Source organism: Staurois parvus, unplaced genomic scaffold (assembly GCF_062004578.1).
Source record: "Staurois parvus isolate SC_StPar_1 unplaced genomic scaffold, SC_StPar_1.0 ptg000372l, whole genome shotgun sequence".
NCBI lineage: Eukaryota > Metazoa > Chordata > Amphibia > Anura > Ranidae > Staurois > Staurois parvus.
Genome location: NW_028318168.1, coordinates 1,861,830 through 1,884,717, shown reverse-complemented (window position 1 = coordinate 1,884,717; position 22,888 = coordinate 1,861,830). Strand labels below are relative to the sequence as shown.

The window sequence follows — 22,888 nt, the reverse complement described above, 5'->3', positions numbered from 1 at the left end:
TGCCCATCAGTGCTGCCTATCAGTGCCCATCAGTGCTGCCTATCAGTGCAGCCTCATCAACGCACATCAGTGAAGGAGAAAAATGACCTGTGTGCAAAATTTTATAATAGAAACAAAGAAACTTTTTTTTTCAAATTTTTTGCTTTCTTTTTGTTTATAGCGCAAAAAGTAAAACACCCAGTGGCAAGAAAATACCACCAAAAGAAAGCTCTATTTATGAGAAAAAAATGATAAAAATTTCATATGGGTATAATGTTGCATGACCACGTAATTCTCATTCAAAGTGCGACAGGGCTGAAAGCTGAAAATTGGCCTGGTAAGGAAGGGGGTATAAGTGTTCTGTAGGCAAGTGGTTAATTTAAGAGACTATATGACGTTCATACTCACTCGTTCACTCTGGGATTAATTTTCTGCATTCTGAAAAAATAAACTGATTGATCCTGCAGTTCTCTATCTCTCTGTCTATGTCCCCAATGCAGCTGGAGATTTTGCAGAGCAGTGTTGGCAGCTACTGCACATGCTCAATTTTCGGTGAGTTTCTACTCTGAGCATTTCCTCCCCATCCCATCTGAGCAGCCCATGTGACTATAGAGTCACACATGTGGGAGTGTACACAGTGGTAAATGACAGCCCACTCTCTTCCTTCTCCTCCATGCCCACTAACCAGCTAAACACAATGGGGGAGGCATATTACATTTTGATTGATGGAGGCTTCACCTCTCTGTTATTCTAAGACGCAAGCTGAAGAGGTTTGACACAGCCTATGACTGGAAAAAATCTGCCCCCACGATCAGATTACCAAAAATATATATTTGTATAAAAATTTAGGGCAGTTTCTTGATATGAATAATTTATTTTTATTATGTATCCCATTTTTTGTTAATTAAAATTAAGTGCCATCATCCATATACATAATGAGAAGGGATGTAAATTAAACAGTGTGTGCTTAGTATCACTTTAACACTATTTGGTAACAATGTCATGGTTTAGACAGGATGTACTCTTTTCTGCTAACAATACATACAGGGAATACTATAGAGCTGAAAAAAATGCATACACTGGAAACCATTTCATTAGACAGATGCTTTTAATGCACGCAACAGCTATTTTTATTGTTTCTATTGCTTTTTGTAAAAATGTAATATTCAATTCTGGCAGTGATTTTTTTATTACCTAATAAAACTAAGTTGAATATTTAAGCATGATGTTCGTGGATACTATTATCCAGTTTTTTTTTTCAACAAAAATCTTTGGGTATAATTGGGCGACTTGCTCCATCAACTAGAACTCAAAGCATAGACACAAAGCTCCAATCACGTTGAAAAACAAGGAAAGTCATCCATCCGTTACTTACATAAAATGCTGCTTGTATTAATAAAAACCCACAAGAATTGCATAATTCAGCTCAGATCTACCAGCAAAAATAGCTCGTACTGCTCTATAAGAACACAGATCTATTGCCTATACAAACACATGCTTTACATCTAAATTGACACTGACTTAAACTTTGCATATATATTGCCAATCAGAGATTTTACATGTGTTTCTTATGAAAATGATGAATATTCAGTAAAAACACCATCAAATGATAAATGAATCCGGTCTAAAACGTTTTTCAAAAACAATACAGAGATGATTATTCTGTAAAGCACCATATAGACAGAGCGCAATAACGAGAATGTTTTATTCTCAGTTTAAAGACTCACCAGGTGCTGAGCAATAAGAATGTTTTTATGGATCTTAAACTGTGCAGGCAATCAAACATAATAATAACTTACTGGAATACCAGGTGTTATTATTACATCAATAAATCAAAAGCTAAGCAGTAGGAAATGATTTACCCCATGTAAAAAGGAGCATGATAATGCTTGATTCGTGTGGAATTGTGTAAGTGTCTTCATTGCTGTCTTGCTGTGTTTAAAAGCAGTATTTTTTAAATAGAAGTGGCTTGGTAAAATGTTGAAGGGGGAGTAGACTTCATTCCACAGTACTTTTATTAAATAATACACTTTCTGTCCTGTATTCAATACCTGGTCTTACATGAATGCATTTGTGAGTAAGAAAATATGCAGGCGATTTCTGCCAGAAGACTACATTATTGTGGCTTTCTGAGTGCATTTGGCAGATTTGGATTTTTCAGTGCTTTCTGTAGCATGAGCAGAAGCAATGGGGCATCCTGAGTACCAACATCAGCACTAAAAGTGAAGTGCTCACCAATGCAGTGGGACTCTGCAACAAGTCCTGGTGTTTATGGCTGTAGCACCTTATGATTGGATGTGCATAGGGTGCACCTAATCCAAATCTTTGATTGCAGTCTTTCCATAGGATCTACCAAACTTTCTTGGCAGTACTTTCAAGCCCATTGCAAGAACACCAGGTGGCCATACTAGAAGAGGTGGCCTGTGACCTAGAATGGTTTCATATTTTGGACAGTGTTAGGTACTTGCAGATTGTGTATCTCTCTTGTTTTGGTCATACCAGCTACATTGTTTATACAGTTTATTTTAATATAAAAATAATGTTTTACTGTTCCATGTCTAATAAAGTTGAATCATTACTGGTCTTGTTCCTACATATCATTTGCAAAAAAAAAGAAAGAAAACTACCTTTGATCTTACCCTGCACAGTTTTTAGTGATGTAAGAACTTTGTACTTTGAACTTTGTGCTCTTGCTTTTTTGAGTTTAGGCAGTTTGGTTTGTTAGGGCCTAATTGCCATAGGAACATTTTTAAGAGGTGTAGCACTACCCCCTTAGGAGTCGTTAGAGATTTGGGCCCCCTGCACAGCTAGGCAACATGCATTCCTCAGAGACTTGCATCCAGGAGACAGTAATTAGTAATTAGTCCTTGAGCTTGGTTTTGTGATTTTATTAAGGGGTTTAGAACTTGAATGGGGTAAGGGATGTCTAAGAGCACTGTGACTGAGGACAACTTCCTGAAACTATATATAAATCTTTAAACAGCAAATTCTCTTCTGGGAAGACTCTCCAGCCTCTCCTGGTGTGCCACCCCAGACCCCAGATAATCCTCCTCTATACAGCTGTTTGAAGGAATCCCTGGGCAGGGGATCTAGTGCCTACCACTTGAAGGTGAACAGCCCCAGGCAGGGAGCTAATCCAGTTTCCCACCAGAGTGCTTCTTTCCCGTTAACTGGCCCAGGGGGTGTAGGTTTACTCTTTTTCACGTAGTGGAGATAAGTTTGGCACAGAATTTTTTTTTTATTTGCACATGATTATTTGGTTTATACTAGCTCAATTATCTTAAGATATTACACTATATGCGATTTATATTTTTTGCATGTTGGGAGAGAAACACGTTAGAATCAAAGTGAACACCTACACACAAGAGAAGACATAAGTGTATGGATTGAAGGGCTTTACTTGCTTCATTATCTGGTGAGACAATGAGAAGAACATAATAATTCAAATAAGGAAGTTTTCCTGTGATTTTGGAGACATACGTTTAAGAGACTGTGGACTGTATTATAATTGCTGGTTACTTATACAATATAGTGCCCCCAGAGTGTCTACTTACAACAGTGTGTCTCCAGAGTCAGAGTGCCTCATTACATCGGTCAGTACCCCCAGAGTATCCCGTTACATCAGTCAGTGTGCCCTCAGAGTGCCCCCTTACATCAGTCAGTGCCCCCAGAGTGCCCCCTTACATCAGTCAGTGTGCCCCCAGAGTGCTCCCTTACATCACTCAATGCCCCCCTACATCAGCCAGAGTGCCGCTCAAATCAGCCAGTGCCCCCTTTATCAGCCAGAGTGTCCCGTTACATCCACCAGTGCTCCCAGAGTGACCCTTTTATAAGCCTATGTGCCCTTTTATATCAGTCATTGCCCTCACAGTGTCCCCTTATATTAGCCAGAGTGCTCCCTTTTTTCAGCCAGAGTGCCCCCTTTTCATCAGCCAGGTTTCCCCCTTACACACCTTCAGTCTTTCACCTTAGCTTGGCCATGGCAGGTGGCTGGCAGGAATAGACTATTCCACTTGTCGCGTGCTCTGAACTGCACACGTGCAGTTCTGAATCCAGACAAAGAGTGAACTGCCAGACTTGGCTTCAGATCAAGCTGAGAGGCATGTGCATAAAAGCCACACCCCATGTGCGCCATTAAGTCACTGTGCCCAGACTTGCCCCACTGTCCATTCTGAGTTCAGCAGTGCACCCTTTGGCTGGCTCTGGAACTGGTCAAGCACAGTTCAGAGCATGGCAGCAAGCAGGTTTTATATGAGCACTTTTATTATGTCTACGGACATTTACGGGCAGAACAAAAGTGCCTGTTTTTTCAAAACCATATATTTATTGACGGTTGGTAACACTGTATTCAGGGACATAAGGAAATGGAACTAAAAGCTGTGCAACATTTTTTTTGCCATTCTTGACCACTATTCTTTCTCTTTCCTTTCAAGTTGTAGAAAAACACCACTAAGTAATTTAATTTGAATTATTGCAGGACTTTGCTCCCTCTTTAGAAACTAACCAATTAACCTATTTTTAAAAATATTATGTCAATCTTTATGTATTGTTAAATTTGCTGTTTTCTAAACAAATTTAACAAATATATTCATATTAGATGTTGTTAGCATACAGATAATTTGCAGCCTCACAATTAGTCTACTAATTCATTTTTACACTGAAAATTTGTGTAGAGTGACTTTAATAAAGTAAAACTCTGGAAACACTTTATTTCTGCTTAGCTTTAGATAGAAGTTGGTTGGGTTAGAAACTCTGCCAAATGTCTATTGCTGTGTGTTTCCACTGGGGATAATTCCCCCATCTCTCTGTCCAACTGACTATACAATGAGGGGTGATATCTACAACAAGGACACAGACAGCCGTATAAACCTTAAAGATGTTCTAAAACTTTCCTAAAGTTGCTTTTATTGTGAGATCACCCCTTTTGAGAGATTTCCCCTTTTATTTCATGTCCCATTAATCTCACAGAGAGGTGAATAACCCTAGCAGGAAAACAGATGGGAATACAAAACTGACAGAATTTTCCCTCATCCACCTGTTTTAAATGATTATGTAAATGAACCTTAATTTCAACTTATGCTTATGCTGTTTTCAACATTCAACTCTAACTGAAATTGACTCATTAGTATCAATATACTTCATGGTAACCTATGCTCCTCTTAACAGCTGTAGTTCTGTTCATATTATTGTGATTTTTTTTTGTTCCCTCATTGTCCTATCTAAATTATGAGCTGATCTTAAAGTATGTGTGAACCTTTACAAAAAAACAGCCTATTCAGTTTAAAAAAGAAACGCAAAGTCAAAACGTTAGCATATATAAATATATAGGTCTTGGAGAGGTGGAGAAAAAACAGTACACTGATCTTCCCTTTGTTTGAATAGCTGTGCGGGGGGGGGGGGGGGGGGAATGTCAGCACACATCTGATCATTGGAGGACAGGTGGGCTTTGTTCCCAGCACAGCTAGAAAACTGACCACAGCGAGATACTGTAGATGTGCTCTTATGCCTAGTTTGGTCAGATTGAAAAAGGAATGCAGGGGAACTGGCAGGAATTTCACACAAAGGAAGTAATGCAGAAAAAAAAAACAGGATACTTTTACACACAAGTATGTGGTACATATATCAGAAGTGAAATGGTTGGGGTAACATATTCTTTAATCTTTACAACTCTGCTTTCCTGCTCCTCTTGCAGTCTGACTTTGGTGTGAGAAATTTGCTCTTCTAGCCATGTGTTTTTTGTGATCTCTTGATTGATTCATTGACAAGTATTACCCCCCACCCATCTCAGTGTAAATGTAGACCACATTTATGGGGCAAGCAAAGACTGGGGTAGAACAGGTAATTGATCTTCTTGGACAAAATATTTTCTTGGACTAAGTACTGCACTTTCACCCTGCATGAAGAGGAAGTCCAAAACAAACTAAACTTCAAAACACTAAACAGATTGCAGATGACTTTGTTTCCCCATGTGCGCGCTGTACGAGATGCATACGTTCATTGAATAATTTCATTTCATTCATTCAGTTTGTTTTTGAAATTTATTTTGTATCTTCGGCATTTGTTTTGTATATTGGTTGGTCCGGGTGAATTCAAAAAATATAGCAGTTTTTCCAGAAAATTGCAATCGGTATATTATCGAATTGTGGGTATTAGAAACAGGACTCAATAATTTGGGACCCACCAAGTAAAATAGAAAGAGCTGATTGGACAAAACCCACTGGTGTCATGTGCATCAGAATGAACAAATGGAGCAAAATTTGGATTCATTCATTATCCAAATCCAAATTATCAAATGATTTCAATAGCTACTATTACATCATGTGATGTAATTTGAATATAACAAATAAAGCAAATGTTTTCATTAATTTTATTATACATTTTTTTTATTCATTGACACTCGTTGCTATGTCCATCCAGTGATTAGTATACATCCAAATCTCCAAAAATGATATTTTCATCCAAAAAATGAATTGTAATGAAACGCAAATGTCTACTGCTTAAACTCCCTTTCCTTCACGACCCCCACTCCACCTCACAGTTTTTATATGTCACTCTCACTTCCGTCCTCTCCTTATTACTGCAATAATCAATTCCTACTAATTATGAACACACAAAACCTCCAGGATACTGCGGCATGTCCGTTCATATAAATCACATATCCACATTACCTCCCTCACTCTTCAACTTCTGTAGATACTCCACACCCCCCATCCTATGGCAGCAGCCACAATCCATGCAATTTGGTTTCAATTGCTCTTCTTCCCAGAACCAGCCTCCCCTTTTTCATGTGCCCTTTGAAATGCCTTTTATATCTGTAACAAACTCACCTCTTCTCATGACCTTTTAATCTACTTGCTGTTACTGAAGTCTGGCTTCAAGAATCTTTATCTACCCCTTCCTGCTGCCCTCTCCCGTGGCCTCCTCCTCTGGACTCATTCACCTAGACCCAGTGGATGGAAGGGAAGTGGAGTTGAAATCCTTCTATCACTTCAATGCACTTTTCAGGTTCACTCACCTTCCTCTCCATCCCTCTCCTCATTCGAGGCTCACTGTATTTGTCTATTTTCTGCACTTTCTACTGAAATTCCCACAATCATTCTTGGCGACTTTAAAACTCTAGTTAATATTAATAGTCTTGCTACTTTTAAACTTCTCAGTCTAACCTCCTCTTTTAACCTGAAGCAATGGACACATGCTTCTACTCAGCTGATGACAACTCCCTTGACCTTGTATCCTCCTGCCTATGCACTCCCCTACAAACTATCAAACAATAATTTTCCCTCTCTGATCACTACCTTATTAGCTTCACTCTCACCCTGTGTTAAACCTCCTATCCCTCATACCGCCAAACAATTACCTGTAGAAACTTTGCCCTCTCTTCTATATTATGCTACTACCACCTATATGACAAAAATCTTCCCCGTATTTCCCCAACCTAGCCACTTCTGTCTACAACAGTTCACTCCCCGACCCCCTTACTATACACAGAATCAGACCCTGACTGCTACAACCTCGGAAAACAGAAAACCGCAGAGGTCTAAAAAACATAGCCACACTCAAAAATACAATAAATGCCTACAAATTGCAAGGCGGGGCTATTTTATCACTCTCATTAATGCTATCTCATGCAGTTCCTGTCAACTCTTTTTTCCTTTTAACTCTCTGCTTTGCCCTTCACGGTCTCCACCCACTAACTCGCTAATCACTTCAAAAATAAGATTGATACAATTTGTCATGGGATCTTACCAACCATTCAGTGTCAGCTAACCTTCTCTGCTGGTCCCTCTGTAGGTGGGGCCACTTGCCCTGTACGTGGGTGTACTTTTTGCAATGCATGCATTTATCAATGCCCAGGACCAGTCAGGGACTGTGTTCATGTGAGAATCAAACATTATGGTGGTTCTCTGATTTAGAGATGTGCCATGTCACTGTGTGCAATAATAAAAGTACGGCATTCCTCTGAAAAGTGCTGTCCTGTGTCACTACACACCTTAGCTTGATGTATGTTGCATTTAGGAAGGACACCGCTTAGCCTGTACCCTCTTGACCAGTCCAGCGTACATGTGCCACCTAACTCATATGACAGAACAGTGTCATGCTGCACACTCAACTTGGGCCCCGCGCATACACTTGTTAGTGTTTTCACTCCCATGCCATACAGCCAGACTATGGGTCTCTGTAATGTGGGTTTGGTTCTAGTTGCTGTGGGAAACTGACTGCTCATCAGGGAGTAAGGCCACTGAACCTTTCGCTATCGGAGGACCCTTCGCCATGCCAGGTACCGTGCACTAGTTCTTGGTTGCCCATAGCAACTGCACTAGACCGTTTGCTTGTATTTGCCAAGTACACCCTTTGCAGCAGCTTTGCTTCATACCCCACGTGTGCTTAACTGCCCCTTATCCTTTCATACACCAGAAACCATCATACACCCCTTTAGAGTAACTTCAGAATGTGTTAACAGGTTTATTGAAGATTCAGCAATACAGTTCAAAAGCACAGCACACATGAAACAGAGTCCAGCCGTAACAAACTAATGCAGGCTGCTCAAGCTCATATATTTCCAAAGAACAAAGTCCATTCAGCAAGAGTCCAGTGATGGAAGGTTCCTAGTCCAGGGAGAACCCCAGCAGGGTGGCCCAGAAGAAAGCCCCAAGCTTCAGTAGGACTACATGTTGCAGCAGATCATCTTCTGTAAATCCCATGTGGAAGAGAGAGAGAGCTCTGAGCTCTCCTTTGTATTTATGTGGCTTACAGCTGGGGGCGGAACTCAAAAAGCCTGGGAAAAGAGTTGAGACACAGTTAACCCCTACCTATACTCGGCAGCTTGTAACTATCTGTATTGAATACAACAGCAATACATCAAATAATAGCCTACAAGCACCTGCTTACACCTCCTTTGGCTTCCACTCACTTACAAAAGCCATCTAAATCTCTGCCCCAAGTTACATAACTTACCTTGCCTCAAAATACCAATCAAATCATTCTATTTGTTACTTCCAAGACCCCCTGCTCTCTATCTCCCTTGTCACCTCCTGCCATGCTCACCTTAGGGACTATTCCAGAGCCTCTCATATCCTCTGCTCCAATCTGTCTGACTTTCCCCTACTGTGTTCACTTTTAGGCAATCCCTGAATGCCCAGCTCTTTAGAGAAGCCTATACTGCCTCAGCTTAACAAATTACCTTTGATTTTCTACTTCAGCTCATCTTTCACCATTATTACCTTTTGTATCAATTGCCCCTCCCTTTTGGATTGTAAATTCTAACAACCAAGGCCCACTGATTCCTCTTGTATTGAATCGTATTGTAACTGTACTGTCTGCCCTCATGCTGAAAAAGTGATGCACAAACTGTTGGCTCTATATAAATTCTGAATAATAACAATAATAATATTATAGAAATATACATTTACAGTAATAATTTACTACTTCCCTTACTATCATAGTTGTAAGCCTAAATGTTCAAAGTCTAGCATATACAGTATTTTATTCAGAAGATGCAGTAAAAACAGCGAACGCGTTTTGTGGTTTTTAAAGCTCTACCTTCATCAGGGATAAACATTTTTTAAAAAAGATTCCAAGAATTTTAGGTACACAGAGTTTCTAAGGATTTGCAATCAAAAATATGTAAACTGTATGTAATTGGTTATACGGAAAATACAATATGTATTTTCATCAAATATTTGAAAAGTTACAATACGGCTAAAAATATCATACAGAGTGGTTATATTATTATATCAAATGCTATTTTGGATGTTTCATATAAATATTATATTCAGCTTTATAAACATAGGCACCCCTAACCCTCACATGAAGCTGCCCAGACCTTCTTGTAGGACCCTCAGGCAACCCTGCACTGCGCTTCATTGTGGGAGTGGAGCAGGTCACAGGTCTAGAAGGCACAGAAAGTAGGAATGGATGAACCAAAATTTTAAATTTTAAACTGATTGCTCTGGGTTCTTGGGCTCAAATAATGCTCTAGCAGAAAGCTGGAAACTATGTGCAGCCACCTGGAAGTGCCTTGTATTTCATCTAAGTAATATTTTGAAAATACATTTAAACCCTTTAAAAAAAACAATGCATGTGATGTACTTTATATTAACAAAACGTGAGTGATGTATTGTATGTTTCCTTTAACTGCTTTTGTCATTGGGCAGGACTGCCCAAAGTGAAGAGGCTAGTTGTGAATGCTAGGGCATGCCCCTCATAACCTTGTAGGTAGCAATGGAAGCACACATCATAGGGTGATAACACTGCTCCTGTATATGTTTACACTAAGTAGGCGTTGTCAAGCTAGGACAGTAAGTTCTAGAGTGGGATCATACTGACAGGATCACCAAGGTTGTTTTTTTTTTTTTTTTACATTTTAGGCTTGGTTACACTTTAAGCTTCAATTCATTTATAGTGCTATGCTTTTTCATCTGTAAGTCTTTTGAAACATGCGCTGTTGGAGATCGTCAAGCGATAGAGTTAAGAAATCCTAAATTGTATGCTGTAATAATTTATCATTTAATATTATCTATTATTGCACTTTTTATTTACATAGGAATACAAAAATGGACTTGAACCATTATCATAAAGTACAACTTGAGGCTCTGCATGGTTTAAATGTAATATTACTTTAATGTAATATTTTCCTTTAAGGATAGTACTAGTCATTAGTAGAAATGTAGTACTTCCTAGCTAAGTAAAGGTAAAACAAATGCTGAATTGCATCTGCAGTTTGTTTTACATGCATGATCATATCCGAACTTAAATATCAAGCTTGCATTTCTGACAAATCAATAATCACATATGTCCATACAGAGAAAATTGTAGTCCCAAACTCACTCCTGGTCATGATGCTGTACTGATTCCAATTGCTTTCCCATACATATAAATAAAATCAAATGGTTTCACGTTTCAGGCCATAATAGTAAGGAAAAGGGATATTGTTATTTATTTCATTATTATTACTATAAGAAACATATTCTAAAAGTAACAGTTTTCTTACTTAGTGGAGACTAGAAATAACATGCACACTGTGCCTTCTGTGCCTTTGCGAATAAACCTAGATAGGGAATACCCAAGGGCTGGAATGTGTGCAAAGGCAAGTGCTAGCAGCATAGTCATTACCATAGAGAACACCTGGCATTAAAAGGGTATTTTCATTTTCAGAACATTTGATCTACACATAGCCTATAAGATCTGAACATTTCTCAGGTGGTTGAAAGGATATTTTGAAAACCTGTTAAATGCAGAAACATGATTGTATCCCTTTTTCTTAGTTAAATGCATATAAGATTTTGTTTTTATTTTATTAGTAACACCTGCAGTGGACATTTGGTAATTCTCTTTGATCCAGGTCTAATTTAGATTTTTACAATTCAGCTTCACAGTCATGAATTCCCCCTACTGAGCTGAAGAGCTTCTCTGACTACATTTGCAACAGGGCAGGCTAGCACCTCAAGTGTATTTTGGGCCAAATCCAGAAATGGTACATCCTTGACACCCAGTAGTTCATGGTATGACTGATAGCTTGGCTGTCTCCTACTCCTGTTCCCTTGACCAGGGCAGGAATGGTTTTACTAGGAAAAAACAACTAACAATAAAATGAAAAGTATAAAAAAGTAAATCTGTATATGTTGTTCAATATTGGAAGGCTGTTTTTGTTTGCTGGTTTGGAAGCAGTTGAAGTGCCAAGCTGGCATACAGGCATTGGGCATGTGGGGACATTGTTTGCAGATATTTATTTTTTTCAACATTTTGAATGAGAAAAAAGATACAAATTTCAGAAATAAAAATACAAATATAACACAGACGTATCTGAACAAACTCCCGCCCAAGTCCTGGTCACAGAAATTTGGGGTCCTCCATACAATGTACAAGCTATTACTAGCCATATAAGTCCCAGTTGAGTGAACACAACCCAACCAGAACATTTGCATATAAGTGTGGTCCTGAGCCCGAAGGGACATGAGAGTAAACAAAAGGGATCTCCTAAACATGAAATGCCTCAGGACCGATGAATGCATGATAAATCAAAAGCAGGTATTCAAAGCACCTACAGGACAGCAGTCTCACGCAATCCCTAGAGGGTACACGATTGGCTCTGATGTCAGCAAGAATAGCATTCATGCTATATCATCAGAGGAAACCCCTATAATCTCAAAAAATAAAACAAAGGGGGGAAGGGTATAGTAATATGGATGGGGGGGGGAAAGGGGGTAAAAGAGAGGAGAAAAGAAGGATAAAGAAGAGTAGAAGAAAGGCAGAAGTTAATGTTTTCGACTGGCCAGGCCACATCATGTTACTAAGAATGTCCACCCCGACTACTCGACCCAGCTATCAATAGTAAAACAAGAACCCACCATACCAGCAGGCACCACAGAAGGGCCCAATTATTAGACCACAGATCTACCTCAGTCAGGACCAAAGCTCCTCTGCTATCTAATGCAACAGCATGATTCCTTTGTACTCGTCTGTAAATTTGTAATGGATCCAGCATGCCCATGTCAAAGTAAAAGACGAGATTCTGTCCTGTGTTAAAATCAGTTCCTCCATCCTTTCCAACCTGTTCACATGAATTAACCATTCTTTTGCAGTAGGAGTAGATGTGTCCATCCAGTGTACTATAACACACAACCGTGCAGCGTTGATCAAGTTTATCAGTAAAAATTTCTTATAAGTTTATGCAATAAGGGATGAGTGATGGAGCAGGTATTGGCTCTGTGCAAAATCAACCGTCATCCCTGTCACCCGAGTTGTAATACAGTGTAACAGTGTACAAACCTGGCTCAGGAGTCCTGGTAAAGTGACAGGAGTGCCTGAGCACAGAGTGGGCACAAGTGCCTGACTGGTCTTCCGTTGCTTAATGCCAGAGGTCTGCACAAGGTTGGAGGATGAGCAGGTAGTGCATTGCTGTGGGCAGGCTGTGTTTGCTGAACAGCAGGCTGGCTTTGCTGATGAGCAGGCTGTGCATTTGCTGTGGAGCAGGCTGTGCATTGCCGATGAGCTGGCTGTGCATTGCTGATGAGCAGGCTGTGCGTTGCTGTGGAGCAGGCTGTGCTGTGGGAAGACCAGTGACGGGGAAACCCAAAACTCATGGGTTTCAGTAACATTTTGACTGCTGAAGCCAGATTGAAAAGTAGATGTTTATTATACAAGCATGTAGCTAGACCTCCATGCAGGGAGAGCAGAACAATACATGGTGTTGGATTCAAAGTAATGCTCTGACTAACTAGGGCCCTCTAATACAATATATATGCTTTCCAGTGGGTGGTATCTGACTATCTGATCTTTCTGTCATCTGTGTTTTTGGAGAAACGTCTGGAGATGCGATTATTTGTCCACATGTAAATGTCCATCCAGTTTGACAGGTCCTCAAAGGCTGTGACAACAATCTTGAGGTCAATAGGTTGTGAGAATGCTGTGGAACTGGTAGCAGAAGTGATGTACCAGATGTTAAGCCAACAGGAGAAGGCATGAGGTGTGGAACTAGTTTTTCTCATACAGAGACAAGGAAAAATAAATAGGCTGTTAGGCCATCTAATTCAATACCAATGTATTTCATATTTATATCTAAAATGGCTGCTCCATTTTCCCTTACACCAGCGTGGCAAGTGACACCAGCTAGTTCAGATGCACAGAGTAAGGTTAGGCAGTCAGGGTTGGCAACTGAAAAGCAGATCAAGGTACAAAACGGCAGGCAGAAGAGTAGTCAAGGTCAGACCAGGGTCGGCAATGATAGGCAGATGGCTGTATAAGCAGGAGGAGTAGACAGAGATGAAAACCAAAGACAAGCCAGGGGTTGGTACAGGTGGCATTTAAGCAAGGTCAGGGCAGATCAAGTAGGTAACAGAGAGGTAATACAGGAACGGGTTTTGGGTACTTCAGGGAGCATAATCGACCAAGCGGTAAGGACCCCAGGCCATGGTGCATGTTCATGCATCTGTTCATGCTCCTGTATGCTCCCGCGCACCTGTTCGTACATACGCACCCATTTGCGCACATTCATGCATGCTCAAGCATGAATCGAACAACTGTTCTGTGCACTGAAATGCCTCTTTCCTGACATACTGTGTACCTGGGTCCAAAAAGGGAACTAAGTGAGGGAACATTCATCAAATAATGAGGAACATGCCCTCGTCTGTCAAACAGCGACAACAACGGTCTGAGATAGTTGGCGAAATTTTAAGTAGCAGACGAGGTATAGATTTGTATGCATTTTCCTGCATGTGCACATTAAGTGAGCCCTTCTGTACTAATGTATTAATATGTTCCCAAGCTTCCATCTCCAGATGGCAATCTAAATCTTTCTTCCAGGCCTTGCAAGCAGTAGATGTCAAATACTAATTGATGTTGAGTGGACGACCTCATACAGATGGACTTGAAGGGCGTACGATTTCTAGAAAAGTTCTCACAGCATCCTGGGACATTGAGATAGTGATGTATTTGGATATGAGTCCACTGAGGGATGTTAAAATCAGTGACTTGGATACTCAAGGTCACCCAGTCATTCAACAATCCTTATGGAAAAACTGGTATGCTCTGGAAAGAGCCAAGGGCCAAGCTTGATGCAAGAAGGCTGGATACAAGCCGGAAACAAAATCTGGATTCCCTCGCAGGGGGTCAAAGGCCTGGAGACATGGAGATGCACTGTGCCAAACATGCCGTCCAAAAGCATTGCAAAATGGCAGAGATAAGTAGGTGATTGCCTCAGCGGAGGTGAGTGCAGTTTGCACCCATGGGGCTGCTGCCAAGGTCACCCAGTCACTGTACAATATTTGTGGCTATTGTCTTTCAGACAAGAGACTAGCTAAAAAAATTGCAGCCTATTCAAGTGCTCAATTGACTGTCAAGATACTAACCAATTTCTACAAAACACATACCTAAAGTCTATATTTTGAAAATGTTGGGAATATCTGGGGTACAGGAATAGGAGGCATCACTTTGAATGTGAGGTTGTAGATATAGTTATGAAGTGTTTTTGTTCATTTGACATTTTAGTAATCTTTTAGGACGTGTGGTAGAGCGGAGAAATAAGAAATCGGCTTTCCCTTTTTGGCAATGTATTTATGTATTTTATAATTTATTTATTTATTTTAACGTATACTTTCCTATAGCCTTTAGATCTGTTATGGCTGCTACTTCCAACAGTCAACTGAGGTCTATTACAACTTTAAAAGCAGGTGATGCCACGAAAACTACAATAAAAACCTATTTTTTCAAGTTTAAATGTATTAGATTGGGTTGCTACTGCTGAATTAAGGCCAAGCTAAATTTAAAACATAAAAAGTAAATTAGACATCCAAAATATGTGATGCCAGACTACAGTTTGGCTTACACTATCTGTGAAAATTATACTTTCATAGCACTATATGCAGAACTAAATGCAAAACATTTTTTCACTTTGAATAGAGTAAAACTTCTTTTAGTTTTTTTTTACTTTTTTATCTCACTAGGGAGATTTCTATTCACTTCTTGTCCCATGGCCAAAACAGGAAATCACACAAAATAAGAGAACTAGTGTCCCCATTGGAAGGTTTCCTATCTCTCTGTTTTTTGGTGACAACCAACATTTGTGATTTTCTTTCATTTTCAGTGATAACAGTAAACAGAATGAACAGAGAGGATGATTCTCCCTAATAGGGGCACAGACAGCAATACAAACCTAACAGGTGTTACAATCCCTCTCCATTCTATTGAAAACTAAAAGAAAAACAAAAAGAAAAAATGTAGTAATTTAAAGGCATCTCCCACGCATGTAATTTAAAGGAGTTGTATTTTTTCTTCATATCACCCTCAAAGTCTAATGGAAAAGATCCTCTCCCTACAGTATGCAAACGTTTACATTTTGTCCCTTCCACATGCCTTTTTCAAGAATAGCTTTCCTTGGAGATGGCTAGAATTTAGTGTTAGGATTCACCTCCAAACCATAGACTTCAATATGATTCACTGCTAAAATCAGGTTTCAAAAAAAATTTGACAAGCTCCCCTCAACTTGAACCCAGGCAGATATGGCCACCCCTAGTGCTTACTGGTGTGTAAGGTACCGAGACAGATCAAATATGGCTAATTTTGATGCTCAAAACTGAACATTTCCTATTTTTACAAATAGGTGAATACAGGGGCAGACTGACAACTCAAGGGGCCCCCAGGCAATAAGGGATCATGGGGCCCCTGTGTCCTTGCCCAAACTCAAAAAAGCCTATGAAAAAGGTACCAGGGGCATCTCATGGGGCCCATATTGACCCCAGGCCCTCAGGCAGTGCCCGAGTTTCCAAATGGTCAGTCCGCCCCTGGGTGAATAATAATAATAATAATAATAATAAGACACCTCAAGGCAAGGGGTCATTTCCTTATTAAGTTCAGAAAACCCAAATGAATGGGCTGCCCTGCCTGCACAAACGTAGGCCGCAGAACTTGCACTACTGTGAACCAAGCCTAAAGCAATGCAGTTCCCTGCAGTTGGATGCATTTTTTACTGAACTCCAACTGCATAGACAATCCAAGATCAAGGTAATCCTAAGATCATAGTTCACATTATTGCAGTGCAGTGCAGTAAAAAAAAGTAGAGCATTCTGCCTTTTTACGCACCACAAACACATGTCAACGTGCTGCAAATGCACTTCAAATGCACCGTGCCACTTAAAAAAAAAAAAAAAAATTATATATATATAAATATATATATATATATATTGCTGAACATCATGACCTGTCCCTCCTTCCTATGAACTGTCCCTATCCATTTAACTTCCTGGATCTATGCATGTGGTGTGTGTTGAGAGCAGTGTATAGCCAAAATGGCATGTATTGAACTGATAGACGCAGAGGACTTTATCACAATGGTCCAGGAATACCCTGAGCTCTATGACCCCAGACATAAGTATTATTAGGACAACAGAAGAAAAGGGCAGATCTGGGATAAAATTACAGCAAGAATTTACACAGATTTAAAGAAATGGACATAAGCATTAAGGAAATCACTGTTGAGTTGATCGCTGCAGATGTTTATCAGGATAGGCATATCAGCCATAAAGTGTTCCAGAACAGAGTGCAGTGACATGGACCCCTCTTCTGCTTGTACCTATGATGGCAAATATTTCTTCAACATTGGAGTGGGGATGCCTGCAAAAATGTTAATTTCTTTTCCCATTCCCATTGTTATACTATATTATGCAATAGGCAAATTGTTCCTGCCAAGCAACCTCACCAGAAGAGAAAAGAAAATACTTTGCCATTTCATTTCTTATTGCGAGGTCACTCATGTTCCCCCTTACACCACTGAACTTACACCACTGAACGTGTTCAAGGCTTGCTATGGTTAAATCCTTTGAGAATAAGGCCATATTATATGTTCACCTATTCCAAATGCTTTGTCAGCAACAAAGAAAAATGGGCATGCTGGTTCTATTTTTCTAGCCATGGTCTTTCCCTTGGGATGTTCAGTTTATTATTCCTCATTAGCTGCTCCAATTTTGAATTATTAAAAAGTGCAGTATCGCTACTGCATGCATAAGAGCCCACATCAATGTATGTGAAACGGTATTCTGCATCAACTACTGCTAGCAGTATTAAAGAAAAATACTTTTTATAGCTAAACTCTTTGCTTCCAGTAAACAGTGGCATTACTATTCTAATGTGTTTTCCATCTAATGCACCCAGACAGTTTGGGAAGTTACATTTAGGAGCTGGTATTACCAATTTGTGTAAGGCATACCAAAGTTTCTTGCATGTGGTTTGCACAATGTAATAGATAGTTGATTTTCCATAATTAAAATCAATTAAATTAAAAGTGCATGGATGAATATGAATGACCTGTTCCAGGAAACCTGTAAAAAATAAAAATAGTATTAACAGACCAATTGCATTTTTTTTCAGTTAAAGTTGTAAAGACTTGGCGGAGTATGAAGGACAACTACAATGAGGAGCTGCATGTTCAAAGGACTGAGTAACGTAGTGGAGCTGGATCATCACAGAGACATGGATATGTATCAGGAGCGGACTGACAACTCATGGGGCCCCCGGGCAATAGGGGATCATGTGGCCCCTGTGTCCTTGCCCAAACTCAAAAAAGCCTATGAAAAAGGTACCAGGGGCATCTCATGGGGCCCCCTACTGACCCCGGGCCCTCGGGCAGTGCCCGAGTTTCCAAATGGTCAGTCCGCCCCTGATATGTATGCTTCAATCTGTTGCGCTTCTTGAAGCCTGTTCTGGAGCTTCAGCTGTAAGTTGAACTTCTTTTATCTATTTTTAATGTATCAAATTGTGTATAAAATATTAAACTTTTTTTGGGAGGGTTAACACAGAACAGAAAGTAATCTGGATGTGGCATGTGGGCTAGACGGGGAGAAGAATGAAGAATCTGTGGAAGACCTAGCTTTCCACAGGTCATGTGGTAGACCTAACATTCCACAGGTCATCTGAGAGCAGGCAGACCACTTTGGATGAGGAAGTTCCACTGATGACCAAACCATCAGACACCCAGCCATCAGAGACCTAACCATCAATGAGCCAGCCATCAGTGAGCCAGTCATCAGTGACCCAGCCACCTCAGCCAACGCTGATCCGCCTATCACAGACCAGGCCACCACTGCCTCTGTGCACCCTACCTGATATGCACTAGTCTAATACAAGGTGTAGAACTGTGGAGGATCTTGTGGATACCCTAAAGTTTTTTATGGAGGAGAGGAGGCAGAAGAGAGGAACTAATTGCCATTTAGCCCTTTCCCTTATACTCGTGATTGATGAGGTGAAAAAATATAGAATGTCAGCCTTGAGGGTGGATTTAATGCTTATGATTGAGGCATAAAAAAGGGGGATACCTCCAAGGCCATACCATACACTTTCATAAAGCAACCAATTACAAAATTTCAGCACACAACCACAGACTACCTTCCATGGAGGCTACACTCCTCCACCCTATTACACTCCTCCACTTCATTACACTCCTCCACCCATGTCCAGCAGCCATCATGCCAGTCCCAGCAAGTAAGAACACCTTGAGGGAAAACAGAGGAGTGGAACTGGGAGGAGACTGAGTCTCCCACCTACTTTTACTTTTTTTTGGTTCTGTTGGTTATTCATGTTGCCCAAAATATTTAGGGCAATTGGTGTTACCAATGTTATTACATTTTTCTACAAACTTGTCTATTACTAGCGAGGTGACTAGCTTCAGGTGATACACAGAGGAGAAACAAATCCTCCTACAAATGTTTTACATGTTTACTGTACAGCGCTGAGCGAACTATTGGTGCTTTATAAATACTGTATAATAATAAAAAAATACTGTATTTGCAGCCAGTTGTCATGTACATCCTTTTCAGAGATGAAAAGGATTTTTCAAAGACTCAGAGAGCTGATTGCTAGGAAAGGACACACTGCTATTCACACAGTGCACATGAACAGAGCTGAGGCTATTAATCACAGTCTGTGCCCTCCCCTGTCACCTTTTTATCTCTTGGTATATATTGTAGAAATGTGTGCTTTGTTCAGATGAATTGTCTGAGGTTAACAGCCACTTTAAAGTGTAAAGTTTATTACAGGGTTATGTAACATAAAAATACTTTTTTAATTGTCTGCTGTTTTTTATTTAACCTCTTGCCCACCGCCCTATAGCTGAAATACTGCCACAGGGTGGCAGGGCTGTGCAAAATCACGTATACATACGTGTCTTTGCACTTCCGGGTAGGGGGCACACGCGCAGCATTACCAGCTTCAGCTGTCGATCACCGAGTACCAACTAGAGATTCCCCGCCGGCACCCAGCGATCACCGAGTATCACTGACAGGGGTGAGGTCTATATGTAAACAATACAGTTCTCTTCCCTGTCAGCTCCAGCACACTGCTTCGTATTGCTCTGCATATCAGAGCAATACAAAGCAGCTTGCTTACACTGTAAAACACAGCACACAGTTATCACTTTGATCACCCCATATGTTAACCCCTTCCTGCCCAGTGTCATTGGTAGAGTATCAGTGCTTTTTATTAGCACTGCACTGATCACTGTATAAGTGTCACTAGGGATGTCAGTGACAGTTAGTCAGCCCCCCCCCCCCAGTGTCAGAATGCCCGCTGCAGTCCTGCAGTTCCGCTATAAGTCACTGATTGCCGATATTACTGGTTTATAAAAAAAATTTTCAGTATATATACCGCCATCTCAAAAAATTATCAGTCTTTTTTTGTTCATAGCGCAAAAAATTTAGAACGCAGAGGCAATCAAATACCACTGAAAGAAAGCTCCATTTGTGAGAAAAAAGGACATACATTTAATTTGGGTGCAGTATTGCATGACTGTGCAATAGTCAGTTAAAGTAATGCAGCTCCATATTGCAAAAAATGGCCTGGTCAGTAAGGGGGGTAAATCCTCTGGAGGGCAAGTGGTTTATTTAGTTTTCTGAGCTTATGCAATCACATGATTTTTACTTCTGCTTTTTTAGACTTACCATAGTGTAACTATGAGATGTTCCGTTGGGTAAACTGCCTTCTTGTAAGTTGTGTACTGATGTTCAAGCTCCGGCCTAATTATTTCCAAAAGGTGGCCAAAACTAAAAGAAAAAACAGAAAAGAGCTAAGAAAAAAGTATTTGAATATGGAGCAAGACAATTTGTCAACGGGGTACACATGTGGAGGTCCATGTTTACACACCTAGGGATGCACAGGTGCTCCATACACCCCCATGCAGGCAGTACCATTGATTAGCACTCAACAGCTGCATGAATACATTGCTCCCAAACAGGGGCGGACTGACCATTTGGAAACTCGGGCACTGCCCGAAGGCCGGGGTCAGTAGGGGGCCCCATGAGATGCCCCTGGTACCTTTTTCATAGGCTTTTTTGAATTTGGGCAAGGACACAGGGGCCCCATGATCCCCTATTGCCCGGGGGCCCCATGAGTTGTCAGTCCGCCCCTGCTCCCAAATTAACATTGGTGCAGGGCAAATCCCTGAACATGCTGTGTTATTGGCACTCACACTCATCCTCACGCAATTAAACATGGGCCTCTGCCAGCGTACACTTTCAGTACGTGCCATGTGATGCCAAAGTCCACCTATGTGCTGCCATATATCTGTGCTGATGGAAGAAAGGGGTTAACATACTAAAACACAATTACATTACTTCCATGAATTAAATATGGACTTTGTTTTGGTTAATAATCATTCAAGTGACAAAAGGGTTAATGTGACTTATATAGTATCCTATTTGTATAAAATAACATATTTTTTTATATATAGTGGTATTTGCCTCTGTAACTACATGACCCACAATAATTTGCAGGAAATTACCTTTCTGGTGACATACTTTCTGTTGATAAAACATGTCTGAATGTGAACAAAGGTCATTGTAGAGGGTCCAGAATTGCCCCTTTGTCTATTTTTCATCAATAGTGGATGAACCCAGTAATGACGCCTCTTACGAGTACATCAACATCAGCAAAACGCATGCAAACACACTTCAAATGTGCTTCAAAATCATGTAAACATGCAGTCAAAAATCTGCAGTTAACACGCATTTTCTAGTGTGAATGGGCCCCCCAGTATTCCACCAGATTCGGTCCAGTGCATTTTTATTCTGCACAGTGCTTTCCATGTATTCCAGTGGCCTTAGTTCACACCAGTGCATTGCATTCCAGTGCAGTTAAAAAGAGTAGAACATGCTGAATTTTTTCTGTGAGAAACACATTTGGAACGTGGCAAAATGCATCGAAAATGCAATGGAACACACAGGTACTGAATTGAGTTTAAGAAAAGAATGAGGGGAAAACACATCAAAACTAGTATGCAGAAATGTATTCAGAATGTAGAAATTGTGGTGTAAAATGGCCCAAATAGGAAGACTCTCAACCAAGGGAGAACAAATATTGTGAAAACAAAAAAAAGTGAAGACCATTCATTAATAAAACAGTTTATAGTCTTTGAAGATCTGTTACAAAATGGTATAACAACAACAAATGCTTCTCTTCTGTGAAAGAGTGTCAGTGCTTAGCCATCACCATATGGATACACTTCTTACTAGAGGTCTACAAGGGCTTATATTACATTTCAGTATTCCCAGCTGCAGCAGATTGGCATTAATTTTGCCACTCAGGACCATATCTATTAAGCATGGAAAAACAAAAGAGATCCTATAGTGTAGTATGCTACAACACCACTTTATTAGTAAAAAAGAAAGATACTCACAAGTTTACAACATAAGAGACAACATGTAGAGAAAACACTCACCTGAGTGGACGTGCTGACTTCTGAGATGCTCGTTTCTGCATAACAGACATCATGAAAGGGCTTGGGCCTAAAAAAGGTTTTGGATCAAATATAAGCTCAGTGTAAACTGAACATTGCTGTAATGTTTTAAAGTTAGGCTGTACTTTTGTACACCCGGAGTTGTATTTTCATTTCATTTGCAATTTGCCAACTTTGCTTGTAAATGTTAATCTAAACAGCACAATATGGTTTTCACATTTTGCCATGATCTGCTTTGTTAGTAAAGTGTTATGTTTGTTTTTAGATACATTCTAGTGTGCTAAAAGTCCACTGGTAAAACATATGTTGCCTTAATGCATTGCACCTTAATGTGCAATTTAACATCTCCCCCTTCCTTTAGATTGTAAGCTCCACAAGCAGGGCCCTCACATTCCTTCTGTACTGAAATGTATTGTAATTGTACTGTCTCCCTTATACTGTAAAGCGCTGCGCAAACTGTTGGAGCTATATAAATCCTGTATAATAATAATAATAATAATTTAACATGCATTAACCACTTCCCATCCGGCCCATGTACATAAACAGCCAGACGGGAGCAGTGCAGGAGCGGGTGGTTGTTTATAAACGTCCTCCCATTTCCCTGCTTGTGTGCACTTCCTAGGAGTACGCGGCCCCGATCGCTGTACGGGACCTCTGTGTGAGGTCCCGATCATGTGATCACTGATTGGCCAA

The 22,888-nt window shown here is 40.3% G+C and overlaps 1 long non-coding RNA gene across 1 annotated transcript; it reads right to left on the bottom strand.

Annotated features, from left to right (window-relative positions):
* Nucleotides 1-8,428: 8,428 nt before the first annotated feature.
* LOC149456163 (uncharacterized) lies at nt 8,429-22,247 on the bottom strand. Its single transcript, XR_016313951.1, has 3 exons — nt 22,178-22,247; nt 20,403-20,504; nt 8,429-8,755 (listed from the first exon to the last, which is right to left on the bottom strand). It is a non-coding gene; the product is annotated as an uncharacterized LOC149456163 (long non-coding RNA).
* Between the last annotated feature and the right edge of the window lie 641 nt (nt 22,248-22,888).